The sequence below is a fragment of the Cololabis saira genome, unplaced genomic scaffold (assembly GCF_033807715.1).
Source record: "Cololabis saira isolate AMF1-May2022 unplaced genomic scaffold, fColSai1.1 scf048, whole genome shotgun sequence".
Lineage (NCBI taxonomy): Eukaryota > Metazoa > Chordata > Actinopteri > Beloniformes > Belonidae > Cololabis > Cololabis saira.
Window position 1 is genome coordinate 252,363 of NW_026906212.1, and position 12,807 is coordinate 265,169.

The window sequence follows — 12,807 nt, forward strand, 5'->3', positions numbered from 1 at the left end:
CAGGAGCTTCCACCACCAGACCCCAACAACAACTCAACAACCTCAACAACCCGGCTCACCTGGAGCCACCCAGAGACCCGGCTCACCGTCCGAACCAGGGGACCCGCTTTTAAGTCCCCTACCCCCCTCCCCCCCACTGTGTGGCGGAGTCACATCCTGGTTATACAGCAGAGTGGCGCAGCGGAAGCGTGCTGGGCCCATAACCCAGAGGTCGATGGATCGAAACCATCCTCTGCTACTTAAGAGATCCTCTCATACATGAGATGTGAGAGCTTAACTGAAATCTATCCAGAGCTTTTTGGAAACAAGAAAGTGGATGTATGAACTATGAACATACTGGCTGTTGATGCTGACTGTTGATGCTGACTGTTGATGAAAATGCATTTAATCAAAATGAGGATGAAAATATGTCTCAACCTAATAAAGTAAAACCAACCATTTTAAAATAAAGTAAAACCAACCATTTTAAAATAAAGACTCTAAATTGTCTATTTCTGAAGATTCACACACACACACACACACATACACACAGCTGACAGGTTGTTGTGGCCGAGTGGTTAAGGCGATGGACTAGAAATCCATTGGGGATTCCCCGCGCAGGTTCGAATCCTGCCAACAACGAGTAATGTTTGAATGTGCAAGACGACTGCCTAATTTGCAGTTATTAATCATATCCAGTACTGTCTTTCAAAAGTAATCAGTTGGCTTCCCTTGTGGTACATTTTGTATTTTCTACCCAGCATGGTAATACCGATGGATGATTTTTAATTTTACCGCACCAGGACAACTTATATGAAATCACACATTTATTTCTAACATGAATGATTTGAAGATAGGATTTTTTTTTCGTTACGCCCGCCATTTTCAAAGCATGCAAGTTTTCGTAGTGTAGTGGTTATCACGTTCGCCTAACACGCGAAAGGTCCCCTGTTCGAAACTGGGCGGAAACATGTATTACTGCAATAATATTATTTGGACTTGGAAAACCCCTCTAATCCTCTTCTTGGTGCTCGGCACAGGAAGGTCGACCATCTCTTTCTCGCATTGGGTCTTATGCAGAAATGAATTTCGTTGCAGTTCCACAACTGATTAAAAGCCAGTCATTCCCCATTTACCTAATCTTTCAAATGTCCAACTTTACAGGAAAAAAAGAAACATATTACAGAGATTTTTTACAGGATCTTTTCGTCATGCCCGCCTTTTTCAAAACATGTAAGTCACTAGCTCCACCACCAAACCCCAGCAGCATTAACACCAGACCCCACTAGCTCCACCACCAGACCCCAGGAGCTTCCAACACCAGACCCCACTAGCTCCACCACCATACCCCAGCAGCATCACCACCAGACCCCAGGAGCTTCCACCACCAGACCTCAGGAGCTTCCACCACCAGACCCCAGGAGCTTCCACCAGACCCCAGCAGCATCACCACCAGACCCCACTAGCTCCACCACCAGACCCCAGCAGCATTACCACCAGACCCCATCCACCACCAGACCCTACTAGCTCCACCACCAGACCCCAGCAGCATTACCACCAGACCCCATCCACCACAAGACCCCACTAGCTCCACCACCAGACCCCAGCAGCATCACCACCAGACACCATCCACCACCAGACCCTACTAGCTCCACCACCAGACCCCAGGAGCTTCCAACACCAGACCCCACTAGCTCCACCACCGGACCCCAGCAGCATCAGCACCAGACCCCAGGAGCTTCCACCACCAGACCCCAGGAGCTTCCACCACCAGACCCCAGGAGCTTCCACCACCAGACCCCAGGAGCTTCCACCACCAGACCTCAGGAGCTTCCACCACCAGACCCCAGGAGCTTCCACCACCAGACCCCAGCAGCATCAGCACCAGACCCCAGCAGCATCACCACCAGAACCCAGGAGCTTCCACCACCACACCCCAGGAGCTTCCATCACCAGACCCCAGGAGCTTCCACCACCAGACCCCTCTAGCTGCACCACCAGACCCTAGCAGCATCACCACCACACCTCAGGAGCTTCCACCACCAAACCCTAACAACAACTCAACAACCTCAAAAACCCGGCTCACCTGGAGCCACCCAAAGACCCGGCTCACCGTCCGAACCCGGGGACCCGCTTTTAAGCCCCCCACCGACCGGCCACTGGAGTGAAAGAGCCAGCCCTTGGGCCTGGAGGACCAGGGCCCTGGTACCATAAACACCCAGACGCTCCTAGCACCATGGACAGCACTCTGTCAGATGGTCAAGCGCATATTGTTTTTTACTCATGTTCTGGTTTCAGGACCACAATAAAAACACAATAAAAGCTGAACAGGGTTCCATGGTGTAATGGTTAGCACTCTGGACTTTGACCCCAGGAGCTTCCACCACCAGACACCACTAGCTCCACCACCAGACGACAGCAGCATCACCACCACACCTCAGGAGCTTCCACCACCAGACACCACTAGCTCCACCACCAGACCCCAGCAGCATCACCACCAGACCCCAGCAGCATCACCACCAGACCCCAGGAGCTTCCACCACCAGACCCCAGGAATTTCCATCACCAGACCTAAGGAGCTTCCATCACCTGACCCCAGGAGCTTCCATCACCAGACCCCAGGAGCTTCCACCACCAGACCCCACTAGCTGCACCATCAGACCCCAGCAGCATCACCACCACACCTCAGGAGCTTCCACCACCAGACCCTGACAACAACTCAACAACCTCAACAACCCGGCTCACCTGGAGCCACCCAGAGACCCGGCTCACCGTCCGAACCAGGGGACCCGCTTTTAAGTCCCCTCCCCCCCTCCCCCCCACTGTGTGGCGGAGTCACAACCTGGTTATACAGCAGAGTGGCGCAGCGGAAGCGTGCTGGGCCCACAACCCAGAGGACGATGGATCGAAACCATCCTCTGCTACTTAAGAGATCCTCTCATACATGAGATGTGAGAGATTAACTGAAATCTATCCAGAGCTTTTTGGAAACAAGAAAGTGGATGTATGATCTATGAACATACTGCACTGACTGTTGATGAAAATGCATTTAATCAAAATGAGGATGAAAATATGTCTCAACCTAATAAAGTAAAACCAACCATTTTAAAATGAAGTAAAACCAACCATTTTAAAATAAAGACTCTAAATTGTCTATTTCTGAAGATTCACACACACACACACACACACACACACACACACACACACACACACACACACACACACACACACACACACACACACACACACACACACACACACACACACACACACACACACACACACACACAGCTGACAGGTTTTTGTGGCCGAGTGGTTAAGGCGATGGACTAGAAATCCATTGGGGATTCCCCGCGCAGGTTCGAATCCTGCCAACAACGAGTAATGTTTGAATGTGCAAGACGACTGCCTAATTTGCAGTTATTAATCATATCCAGTACTGTCTTTCAAAAGTAATCAGTTGGCTTCCCTTGTGGTACATTTTGTATTTTCTACCCAGCATGGTAATACCGATGGATGATTTTTAATTTTACCGCACCAGGACAACTTATATGAAATCACACATTTATTTCTAACATGAATGATTTGAAGATAGGATTTTTTTTTCGTTACGCCCGCCATTTTCAAAGCATGCAAGTTTCCGTAGTGTAGTGGTTATCACGTTCGCCTAACACGCGAAAGGTCCCCTGTTCGAAACTGGGCGGAAACATGTATTACTGCAATAATATTATTTGGACTTGGAAAACCCCTCTAATCCTCTTCTTGGTGCTCGGCACAGGAAGGTCGACCATCTCTTTCTCGCATTGGGTCTTATGCAGAAATGAATTTCGTTGCAGTTCCACAACTGATTAAAAGCCAGTCATTCCTCATTTACCTAATCTTTCAAATGTCCAACTTTACAGGAAAAAAAGAAACATATTACAGAGATTTTTTACAGGATCTTTTCGTCATGCCCGCCTTTTTCAAAACATGTAAGTCACTAGCTCCACCACCAAACCCCAGCAGCATTAACACCAGACCCCACTAGCTCCACCACCAGACCCCAGGAGCTTCCAACACCAGACCCCACTAGCTCCACCACCATACCCCAGCAGCATCACCACCAGACCCCAGGAGCTTCCACCACCAGACCCCAGGAGCTTCCACCACCAGACCTCAGGAGCTTCCACCAGACCCCAGCAGCATCACCACCAGACCCCACTAGCTCCACCACCAGACCCCAGCAGCATTACCACCAGACCCCATCCACCACCAGACCCTACTAGCTCCACCACCAGACCCCAGCAGCATTACCACCAGACCCCATCCACCACAAGACCCCACTAGCTCCACCACCAGACCCCAGCAGCATCACCACCAGACCCCATCCACCACCAGACCCTACTAGCTCCACCACCAGACCCCAGCAGCATCACCACCAGACCCCATCCACCACCAGACCCTACTAGCTCCACCACCAGACCCCAGGAGCTTCCAACACCAGACCCCACTAGCTCCACCACCGGACCCCAGCAGCATCAGCACCAGACCCCACTAGCTCCACCACCGGACCCCAGCAGCATCAGCACCAGACCCCAGGAGCTTCCACCACCAGACCCCAGGAGCTTCCACCACCAGACCCCAGGAGCTTCCACCACCAGACCCCAGGAGCTTCCACCACCAGACCTCAGGAGCTTCCACCACCAGACCCCAGGAGCTTCCACCACCAGACCCCAGCAGCATCAGCACCAGACCCCAGCAGCATCACCACCAGAACCCAGGAGCTTCCACCACCACACCCCAGGAGCTTCCATCACCAGACCCCAGGAGCTTCCACCACCAGACCCCTCTAGCTGCACCACCAGACCCCAGCAGCATCACCACCACACCTCAGGAGCTTCCACCACCAAACCCTAACAACAACTCAACAACCTCAAAAACCCGGCTCACCTGGAGCCACCCAAAGACCCGGCTCACCGTCCGAACCCGGGGACCCGCTTTTAAGCCCCCCACCGACCGGCCACTGGAGTGAAAGAGCCAGCCCTTGGGCCTGGAGGACCAGGGCCCTGGTACCATAAACACCCAGACGCTCCTAGCACCATGGACAGCACTCTGTCAGATGCTCAAGCGCATATTGTTTTTTACTCATGTTCTGGTTTCAGGACCACAATAAAAACACAATAAAAGCTGAACAGGGTTCCATGGTGTAATGGTTAGCACTCTGGACTTTGACCCCAGGAGCTTCCACCACCAGACACCACTAGCTCCACCACCAGACGACAGCAGCATCACCACCACACCGCAGGAGCTTCCACCACCAGACACCACTAGCTCCTCCACCAGACCCCAACAGCATCACCACCAGACCCCAGGAGCTTCCACCACCAGACCCCAGGAATTTCCATCACCAGACCCAAGGAGCTTCCATCACCTGACCCCAGGAGCTTCCATCACCAGACCCCAGGAGCTTCCACCACCAGACCCCACTAGCTGCACCACCAGACCCCAGCAGCATCACCACCACACCTCAGGAGCTTCCACCACCAGACCCCAACAACAACTCAACAACCTCAACAACCTCAACAACCCGGCTCACCTGGAGCCACCCAGAGACCCGGCTCACCGTCCGAACCAGGGGACCCGCTTTTAAGTCCCTACCCCCCTCACCCCCACTGTGTGGCGGAGTCACATCCTGGTTATACAGCAGGGTGGCGCAGCGGAAGCGTGCTGGGCCCATAACCCAGAGGTCGATGGATCGAAACCATCCTCTGCTACTTAAGAGATCCTCTCATACATGAGATGTGAGAGATTAACTGAAATCTATCCAGAGCTTTTTGGAAACAAGAAAGTGGATGTATGATCTATGAACATACTGCACTGACTGTTGATGAAAATGCATTTAATCAAAATGAGGATGAAAATATGTCTCAACCTAATAAAGTAAAACCAACCATTTTAAAATAAAGTAAAACCAACCATTTTAAAATAAAGACTCTAAATTGTCTATTTCTGAAGATTCACACACACACACACACACACACACACACACACACACACACACACACACACACACACACACACACACACACACACACACACACACACACACACACACACACACACACACACACACACACACACACACACATACACACAGCTGACAGGTTTTTGTGGCCGAGTGGTTAAGGCGATGGACTAGAAATCCATTGGGGATTCCCCGCGCAGGTTCGAATCCTGCCAACAACGAGTAATGTTTGAATGTGCAAGACGACTGCCTAATTTGCAGTTATTAATCATATCCAGTACTGTCTTTCAAAAGTAATCAGTTGGCTTCCCTTGTGGTACATTTTGTATTTTCTACCCAGCATGGTAATACCGATGGATGATTTTTAATTTTACCGCACCAGGACAACTTATATGAAATCACACATTTATTTCTAACATGAATGATTTGAAGATAGGATTTTTTTTTCGTTACGCCCGCCATTTTCAAAGCATGCAAGTTTCCGTAGTGTAGTGGTTATCACGTTCGCCTAACACGCGAAAGGTCCCCTGTTCGAAACTGGGCGGAAACATGTATTACTGCAATAATATTATTTGGACTTGGAAAACCCCTCTAATCCTCTTCTTGGTGCTCGGCACAGGAAGGTGGACCATCTCTTTCTCGCATTGGGTCTTATGCAGAAATGAATTTCGTTGCAGTTCCACAACTGATTAAAAGCCAGTCATTCCTCATTTACCTAATCTTTCAAATGTCCAACTTTACAGGAAAAAAAGAAACATATTACAGAGATTTTTTACAGGATCTTTTCGTCATGCCCGCCTTTTTCAAAACATGTAAGTCACTAGCTCCACCACCAAACCCCAGCAGCATTAACACCAGACCCCACTAGCTCCACCACCAGACCCCAGGAGCTTCCAACACCAGACCCCACTAGCTCCACCACCATACCCCAGCAGCATCACCACCAGACCCCAGGAGCTTCCACCACCAGACCCCAGGAGCTTCCACCACCAGACCTCAGGAGCTTCCACCACCAGACCCCAGGAGCTTCCACCAGACCCCAGCAGCATCACCACCAGACCCCACTAGCTCCACCACCAGACCCCAGCAGCATTACCACCAGACCCCATCCACCACCAGACCCTACTAGCTCCACCACCAGACCCCAGCAGCATTACCACCAGACCCCATCCACCACAAGACCCCACTAGCTCCACCACCAGACCCCAGCAGCATCACCACCAGACCCCATCCACCACCAGACCCTACTAGCTCCACCACCAGACCCCAGGAGCTTCCAACACCAGACCCCACTAGCTCCACCACCGGACCCCAGCAGCATCAGCACCAGACCCCAGGAGCTTCCACCACCAGACCCCAGGAGCTTCCACCACCAGACCCCAGGAGCTTCCACCACCAGACCCCAGCAGCATCAGCACCAGACCCCAGCAGCATCACCACCAGAACCCAGGAGATTCCACCACCACACCCCAGGAGCTTCCATCACCAGACCCCAGGAGCTTCCACCACCAGACCCCTCTAGCTGCACCACCAGACCCCAGCAGCATCACCACCACACCTCAGGAGCTTCCACCACCAAACCCTAACAACAACTCAACAACCTCAAAAACCCGGCTCACCTGGAGCCACCCAAAGACCCGGCTCACCGTCCGAACCCGGGGACCCGCTTTTAAGCCCCCCACCGACCGGCCACTGGAGTGAAAGAGCCAGCCCTTGGGCCTGGAGGACCAGGGCCCTGGTACCATAAACACCCAGACGCTCCTAGCACCATGGACAGCACTCTGTCAGATGCTCAAGCGCATATTGTTTTTTACTCATGTTCTGGTTTCAGGACCACAATAAAAACACAATAAAAGCTGAACAGGGTTCCATGGTGTAATGGTTAGCACTCTGGACTTTGACCCCAGGAGCTTCCACCACCAGACACCACTAGCTCCACCACCAGACGACAGCAGCATCACCACCACACCTCAGGAGCTTCCACCACCAGACACCACTAGCTCCACCACCAGACCCCAGCAGCATCACCACCAGACCCCAGCAGCATCACCACCAGACCCCAGGAGCTTCCACCACCAGACCCCAGGAATTTCCATCACCAGACCCAAGGAGCTTCCATCACCTGACCCCAGGAGCTTCCATCACCAGACCCCAGGAGCTTTCACCACCAGACCCCACTAGCTGCACCACCAGACCCCAGCAGCATCACCACCACACCTCAGGAGCTTCCACCACCAGACCCCAACAACAACTCAACAACCTCAACAACCCGGCTCACCTGGAGCCACCCAGAGACCCGGCTCACCGTCCGAACCAGGGGACCCGCTTTTAAGTCCCCTACCCCCCTCCCCCCCACTGTGTGGCGGAGTCACATCCTGGTTATACAGCAGAGTGGCGCAGCGGAAGCGTGCTGGGCCCATAACCCAGAGGTCGATGGATCGAAACCATCCTCTGCTACTTAAGAGATCCTCTCATACATGAGATGTGAGAGCTTAACTGAAATCTATCCAGAGCTTTTTGGAAACAAGAAAGTGGATGTATGAACTATGAACATACTGGCTGTTGATGCTGACTGTTGATGCTGACTGTTGATGAAAATGCATTTAATCAAAATGAGGATGAAAATATGTCTCAACCTAATAAAGTAAAACCAACCATTTTAAAATAAAGTAAAACCAACCATTTTAAAATAAAGACTCTAAATTGTCTATTTCTGAAGATTCACACACACACACACACACATACACACAGCTGACAGGTTGTTGTGGCCGAGTGGTTAAGGCGATGGACTAGAAATCCATTGGGGATTCCCCGCGCAGGTTCGAATCCTGCCAACAACGAGTAATGTTTGAATGTGCAAGACGACTGCCTAATTTGCAGTTATTAATCATATCCAGTACTGTCTTTCAAAAGTAATCAGTTGGCTTCCCTTGTGGTACATTTTGTATTTTCTACCCAGCATGGTAATACCGATGGATGATTTTTAATTTTACCGCACCAGGACAACTTATATGAAATCACACATTTATTTCTAACATGAATGATTTGAAGATAGGATTTTTTTTTCGTTACGCCCGCCATTTTCAAAGCATGCAAGTTTTCGTAGTGTAGTGGTTATCACGTTCGCCTAACACGCGAAAGGTCCCCTGTTCGAAACTGGGCGGAAACATGTATTACTGCAATAATATTATTTGGACTTGGAAAACCCCTCTAATCCTCTTCTTGGTGCTCGGCACAGGAAGGTCGACCATCTCTTTCTCGCATTGGGTCTTATGCAGAAATGAATTTCGTTGCAGTTCCACAACTGATTAAAAGCCAGTCATTCCCCATTTACCTAATCTTTCAAATGTCCAACTTTACAGGAAAAAAAGAAACATATTACAGAGATTTTTTACAGGATCTTTTCGTCATGCCCGCCTTTTTCAAAACATGTAAGTCACTAGCTCCACCACCAAACCCCAGCAGCATTAACACCAGACCCCACTAGCTCCACCACCAGACCCCAGGAGCTTCCAACACCAGACCCCACTAGCTCCACCACCATACCCCAGCAGCATCACCACCAGACCCCAGGAGCTTCCACCACCAGACCTCAGGAGCTTCCACCACCAGACCCCAGGAGCTTCCACCAGACCCCAGCAGCATCACCACCAGACCCCACTAGCTCCACCACCAGACCCCAGCAGCATTACCACCAGACCCCATCCACCACCAGACCCTACTAGCTCCACCACCAGACCCCAGCAGCATTACCACCAGACCCCATCCACCACAAGACCCCACTAGCTCCACCACCAGACCCCAGCAGCATCACCACCAGACACCATCCACCACCAGACCCTACTAGCTCCACCACCAGACCCCAGGAGCTTCCAACACCAGACCCCACTAGCTCCACCACCGGACCCCAGCAGCATCAGCACCAGACCCCAGGAGCTTCCACCACCAGACCCCAGGAGCTTCCACCACCAGACCCCAGGAGCTTCCACCACCAGACCCCAGGAGCTTCCACCACCAGACCTCAGGAGCTTCCACCACCAGACCCCAGGAGCTTCCACCACCAGACCCCAGCAGCATCAGCACCAGACCCCAGCAGCATCACCACCAGAACCCAGGAGCTTCCACCACCACACCCCAGGAGCTTCCATCACCAGACCCCAGGAGCTTCCACCACCAGACCCCTCTAGCTGCACCACCAGACCCCAGCAGCATCACCACCACACCTCAGGAGCTTCCACCACCAAACCCTAACAACAACTCAACAACCTCAAAAACCCGGCTCACCTGGAGCCACCCAAAGACCCGGCTCACCGTCCGAACCCGGGGACCCGCTTTTAAGCCCCCCACCGACCGGCCACTGGAGTGAAAGAGCCAGCCCTTGGGCCTGGAGGACCAGGGCCCTGGTACCATAAACACCCAGACGCTCCTAGCACCATGGACAGCACTCTGTCAGATGGTCAAGCGCATATTGTTTTTTACTCATGTTCTGGTTTCAGGACCACAATAAAAACACAATAAAAGCTGAACAGGGTTCCATGGTGTAATGGTTAGCACTCTGGACTTTGACCCCAGGAGCTTCCACCACCAGACACCACTAGCTCCACCACCAGACGACAGCAGCATCACCACCACACCTCAGGAGCTTCCACCACCAGACACCACTAGCTCCACCACCAGACCCCAGCAGCATCACCACCAGACCCCAGCAGCATCACCACCAGACCCCAGGAGCTTCCACCACCAGACCCCAGGAATTTCCATCACCAGACCTAAGGAGCTTCCATCACCTGACCCCAGGAGCTTCCATCACCAGACCCCAGGAGCTTCCACCACCAGACCCCACTAGCTGCACCATCAGACCCCAGCAGCATCACCACCACACCTCAGGAGCTTCCACCACCAGACCCTGACAACAACTCAACAACCTCAACAACCCGGCTCACCTGGAGCCACCCAGAGACCCGGCTCACCGTCCGAACCAGGGGACCCGCTTTTAAGTCCCCTCCCCCCCTCCCCCCCACTGTGTGGCGGAGTCACAACCTGGTTATACAGCAGAGTGGCGCAGCGGAAGCGTGCTGGGCCCACAACCCAGAGGTCGATGGATCGAAACCATCCTCTGCTACTTAAGAGATCCTCTCATACATGAGATGTGAGAGATTAACTGAAATCTATCCAGAGCTTTTTGGAAACAAGAAAGTGGATGTATGATCTATGAACATACTGCACTGACTGTTGATGAAAATGCATTTAATCAAAATGAGGATGAAAATATGTCTCAACCTAATAAAGTAAAACCAACCATTTTAAAATGAAGTAAAACCAACCATTTTAAAATAAAGACTCTAAATTGTCTATTTCTGAAGATTCACACACACACACACACACACACACACACACACACACACACACACACACACACACACACACACACACACACACACACACACACACACACACACACACACACACACACACACACACACACACACACACACACATACACACAGCTGACAGGTTTTTGTGGCCGAGTGGTTAAGGCGATGGACTAGAAATCCATTGGGGATTCCCCGCGCAGGTTCGAATCCTGCCAACAACGAGTAATGTTTGAATGTGCAAGACGACTGCCTAATTTGCAGTTATTAATCATATCCAGTACTGTCTTTCAAAAGTAATCAGTTGGCTTCCCTTGTGGTACATTTTGTATTTTCTACCCAGCATGGTAATACCGATGGATGATTTTTAATTTTACCGCACCAGGACAACTTATATGAAATCACACATTTATTTCTAACATGAATGATTTGAAGATAGGATTTTTTTTTCGTTACGCCCGCCATTTTCAAAGCATGCAAGTTTCCGTAGTGTAGTGGTTATCACGTTCGCCTAACACGCGAAAGGTCCCCTGTTCGAAACTGGGCGGAAACATGTATTACTGCAATAATATTATTTGGACTTGGAAAACCCCTCTAATCCTCTTCTTGGTGCTCGGCACAGGAAGGTCGACCATCTCTTTCTCGCATTGGGTCTTATGCAGAAATGAATTTCGTTGCAGTTCCACAACTGATTAAAAGCCAGTCATTCCTCATTTACCTAATCTTTCAAATGTCCAACTTTACAGGAAAAAAAGAAACATATTACAGAGATTTTTTACAGGATCTTTTCGTCATGCCCGCCTTTTTCAAAACATGTAAGTCACTAGCTCCACCACCATACCCCAGCAGCATCACCACCAGACCCCAGGAGCTTCCACCACCAGACCCCAGGAGCTTCCACCACCAGACCTCAGGAGCTTCCACCACCAGACCCCAGGAGCTTCCACCAGACCCCAGCAGCATCACCACCAGACCCCACTAGCTCCACCACCAGACCCCAGCAGCATTACCACCAGACCCCATCCACCACCAGACCCTACTAGCTCCACCACCAGACCCCAGCAGCATTACCACCAGACCCCATCCACCACAAGACCCCACTAGCTCCACCACCAGACCCCAGCAGCATCACCACCAGACCCCATCCACCACCAGACCCTACTAGCTCCACCACCAGACCCCAGGAGCTTCCAACACCAGACCCCACTAGCTCCACCACCGGACCCCAGCAGCATCAGCACCAGACCCCAGGAGCTTCCACCACCAGACCCCAGGAGCTTCCACCACCAGACCCCAGGAGCTTCCACCACCAGACCCCAGGAGCTTCCACCACCAGACCCCAGCAGCATCAGCACCAGACCCCAGCAGCATCACCACCAGAACCCAGGAGATTCCACCACCACACCCCAGGAGCTTCCATCACCAGACCCCAGGAGCTTCCACCACCAGACC

At 51.7% G+C, this 12,807-nt stretch overlaps 12 non-coding genes across 12 annotated transcripts; all 12 read left to right on the plus strand.

Annotated features, from left to right (window-relative positions):
• The first annotated feature begins 166 nt into the window (after nt 1-166).
• On the plus strand, nt 167-238 carry trnam-cau (transfer RNA methionine (anticodon CAU)). The gene has a single exon. It is a non-coding gene; the product is annotated as a tRNA-Met (tRNA).
• A 301-nt stretch (nt 239-539) lies between these two features.
• Nucleotides 540-621, plus strand: trnas-aga (transfer RNA serine (anticodon AGA)). The gene has a single exon. It is a non-coding gene; the product is annotated as a tRNA-Ser (tRNA).
• Nucleotides 622-877: 256 nt separating this feature from the next.
• trnav-aac (transfer RNA valine (anticodon AAC)) lies at nt 878-950 on the plus strand. Its single transcript has one exon. It is a non-coding gene; the product is annotated as a tRNA-Val (tRNA).
• A 1,881-nt stretch (nt 951-2,831) lies between these two features.
• trnav-cac (transfer RNA valine (anticodon CAC)) lies at nt 2,832-2,903 on the plus strand. Its single transcript has one exon. It is a non-coding gene; the product is annotated as a tRNA-Val (tRNA).
• A 712-nt stretch (nt 2,904-3,615) lies between these two features.
• Nucleotides 3,616-3,688, plus strand: trnav-aac (transfer RNA valine (anticodon AAC)). The gene has a single exon. It is a non-coding gene; the product is annotated as a tRNA-Val (tRNA).
• Nucleotides 3,689-5,660: 1,972 nt separating this feature from the next.
• Nucleotides 5,661-5,732, plus strand: trnam-cau (transfer RNA methionine (anticodon CAU)). Its single transcript has one exon. It is a non-coding gene; the product is annotated as a tRNA-Met (tRNA).
• A 728-nt stretch (nt 5,733-6,460) lies between these two features.
• trnav-aac (transfer RNA valine (anticodon AAC)) lies at nt 6,461-6,533 on the plus strand. The gene has a single exon. It is a non-coding gene; the product is annotated as a tRNA-Val (tRNA).
• A 1,835-nt stretch (nt 6,534-8,368) lies between these two features.
• Nucleotides 8,369-8,440, plus strand: trnam-cau (transfer RNA methionine (anticodon CAU)). Its single transcript has one exon. It is a non-coding gene; the product is annotated as a tRNA-Met (tRNA).
• A 301-nt stretch (nt 8,441-8,741) lies between these two features.
• On the plus strand, nt 8,742-8,823 carry trnas-aga (transfer RNA serine (anticodon AGA)). The gene has a single exon. It is a non-coding gene; the product is annotated as a tRNA-Ser (tRNA).
• Nucleotides 8,824-9,079: 256 nt separating this feature from the next.
• trnav-aac (transfer RNA valine (anticodon AAC)) lies at nt 9,080-9,152 on the plus strand. Its single transcript has one exon. It is a non-coding gene; the product is annotated as a tRNA-Val (tRNA).
• Nucleotides 9,153-11,033: 1,881 nt separating this feature from the next.
• trnav-cac (transfer RNA valine (anticodon CAC)) lies at nt 11,034-11,105 on the plus strand. The gene has a single exon. It is a non-coding gene; the product is annotated as a tRNA-Val (tRNA).
• Nucleotides 11,106-11,835: 730 nt separating this feature from the next.
• Nucleotides 11,836-11,908, plus strand: trnav-aac (transfer RNA valine (anticodon AAC)). Its single transcript has one exon. It is a non-coding gene; the product is annotated as a tRNA-Val (tRNA).
• The last annotated feature ends 899 nt before the right edge of the window (nt 11,909-12,807 follow it).